This window comes from Pinus tabuliformis, chromosome 5_1, assembly GCF_031772625.1.
Source record: "Pinus tabuliformis cultivar Carrire ecotype Pingquan chromosome 5_1, CPIR1, whole genome shotgun sequence".
NCBI classification, from domain to species: domain Eukaryota; kingdom Viridiplantae; phylum Streptophyta; class Pinopsida; order Pinales; family Pinaceae; genus Pinus; species Pinus tabuliformis.
The window spans coordinates 81,973,751-81,976,619 of NC_142305.1; positions in this window are offsets into that span (position 1 = coordinate 81,973,751).

A 2,869-nucleotide genomic window follows, 5' to 3' on the forward strand; every position below is an offset into this window, starting at 1 on the left:
CAAATATTAATTAATCCCGAGGCTTTGGGTGGTGGAAAGGGTTTTTTAACAAGTTTCAATTAACCTTGTAAATTCCCAAAAAATGTTTATGGTTATATACTAATTGGGGCAGGGAAAATGTATTATTTGGTGGTTTTTACAATATAAATATAGTACAGGAAAGGGTTATATTTACATGGGATTTAATATAATAAAGCTAATCATTAATATGGTTTCGAAGAATAAAAAAGCACTAAGTTATAATGTTACAAAACTTAGGAAAAAAGGGAAAAACAGGAGTTTATAGAAGAAATAAGGCCACTTTCATAAGTAAAGTAGGAATTCACTTAGGCAATGAATGAAATGGAATGAGTGATTTTAAGGATATTAAGCAGATCTTAATACCTTTGGGAAATTAGTAGATGATTTGGGAAAGGGATGAAGGGGAGTTAGTCATGCCTTGCTTGAGCTGCATCCAAACATCTGCCATGGTACTTGTGATAACAGTAAGATGAACATCTTGAGAGACAAAATCAATCACAAGTATGCTTCTGCAACACCAGTCTACCTACCCAGCTTACTTTGCCTAACATTTTTTCTTCTTTTTCTATGGGTGCATTTAGACTAGCAAACCCTTTTCAACTTTTCTTTTCTTTACATTGTAAGCCTATCTAAATCTGCACTTATTTCTTCCAAGGGCTCAGATTAAACTATTGAGCTCCTTTGCTTCTCTACCTATCTACTTATCTGCCAAGTTTAAATAGTTTGGACAGATTTTTATTCTCTATCTCTAAAATAGGAAATTCAAACATGAACTGGCCGGGATTAAGCTGTTCGGCCATTCATCAATTGTGGCAAAAATGTTCAACAAGTTGTACATGATGCTTTATTTACAAAAAATGAAATAGTAGTGGCATTTTGACTTGCAAACTTTCCTGGTCTTTTTTATTTGGGGTTCATTTCTTTCACTTTTTTGACCATTTTATTCTTTTTACCCTTTGATTCTTCTTTTAGGGCATACCCTCTTTACATTTTTTCAATTTTTTTGATTCTTTTACAATAGGGAAAACCTTTGCAACCAGAAAAGGTATGAACATATTACAGAGCTCATCAATGTCAATCATGAAATATGATACCTATTGATATAGGAGCATAACAGTGGCTCCACTTGGGGATGGCTTTCCCTGGTGGAAAGTCAAGAACAGCAGGTCAGATGGCCTTCTCCATAACTTTGACTGTGCTCTGAAATCTCCTTCTGCTGGTTGCTTTATTTTATATATGATAGTTACACTTATGAGGCTCAGGGCCTTCTCTTTGGGCTTCACCTTCATCAAGAGGTTGGATCAAAGTAATGTTTCAGCATCCGACCATTAACTGGCCCTTCTTCTGTTTCTGAACCATCCAGGTTCTTCAAAAAGTAAGTATTGTTCCCCTGTGAGGCCTGGATAATAAAAGATCCCTTCCATAGGAAGTCAAACTTCCCATGTTTTCCTTTGTCTTTTCTCCTGGAATCCCATTTTAAAACTTTGTCCCCTAGGTAACAATCTTCTGCCTTGGTCCTCTTATGAAATATTTTCTTGAGTTTTTCTTGTAACACTTGGGATATTTGGTATACCTCTTCTTTGGTCTGCTACAAATGGATGGTCTGGTTTATTCTTCTTTGAATGTCATTGGGTTCCACCTGAGCTTCTTGCAGTAATTTCATTACAGGGACCCCTAACGATGAAGTAAATATAGCCTCCATGCCGTAAACTAATTCATAGGGGCTAGCTCCAATCGATCTCTTGGTAGTTAGTCTGTCTTCCCATAGTGCATTGGTAAGTTTCTTGTGCCAGTTTTTTTTGTTCTCTTCCAACACTTTCTTAATAATATTAATCAGGCTTTTATTGGAGGACTCAGCTAGAGCATTACCTTGAGGGTAATATGTTGTGGAATGGCCTAAGGTGATGTGGTACTTGTTACAAAAACTTATCATTTTCTTGGATTTGAAAGCGGCAGCATTGTCAGTTATGATCTTTTCAGGACAGCCAAATCGAGACAGTATGTTGGTTTGTAAGAATTGTATAATCACTGTATCATTGGCTTGTCTGGAAGGAATGGCTTCTATCCATTTGGTGAAATAATCTGTGGTAGTGAGGATCCATTTATGTTGGCCAGAAGAGGGAGGGTGGATTTCCCCAATGAAGTCCAAACCCCATTGCAAGAAGGGCCTTTCAGTGGAAATTGGTCTAAGGGGTAGAGGTAAAAGTTTCCTCTTGCCTTCAGAAATTTGACATTTATGGCAAGCAGTGACAAATTTCTTTACATCAGCGAACAAGGTGGGCCAATAAAATCCCGCCCTTAGGATTTTGTCTGCAGTTGATTTCTAGTAAAGATGTCCACCACAGTCCCCTGCATGAAATTATGTGAGAATTTTGTAAGCTTCATCTTTTATTAAACAATTCAATAGAATACCTTCATGATCTTTCCAAAAAAGAGCATTATCTAAAATACAAAATTTTGCAGCTTTCAATTTCAAAAACCTTTTCTTTGTTTTGGATAACCCTGGAGGAGCCTGCAGGTTTAATAATACATGAGTTATATCAGCATACCAAGGTGATTCTAAGAAGGCTTGGCTGATTTGTGGGGTCGCCATCTCCTGTTCATTATCCAGCTCATTGATATCCAGGGCTTGAAATTTTGTTTTAGTCATGAGTTTAGCCAATCCCTGTCCTTGTATAAGCTTTGTAGGTTTTATTTCAATATCATACTCCAATATATTAGCTATCCATTTGCCCCGTTTTCCTTCAATTCCATCCCGAGTCAGGATGTCTTTGACAACAACGCTCGGTACATAAGCTATTACATGGGAGTACAATATGTAGACTCTGAAGTCTTTAATAGCTTTCAC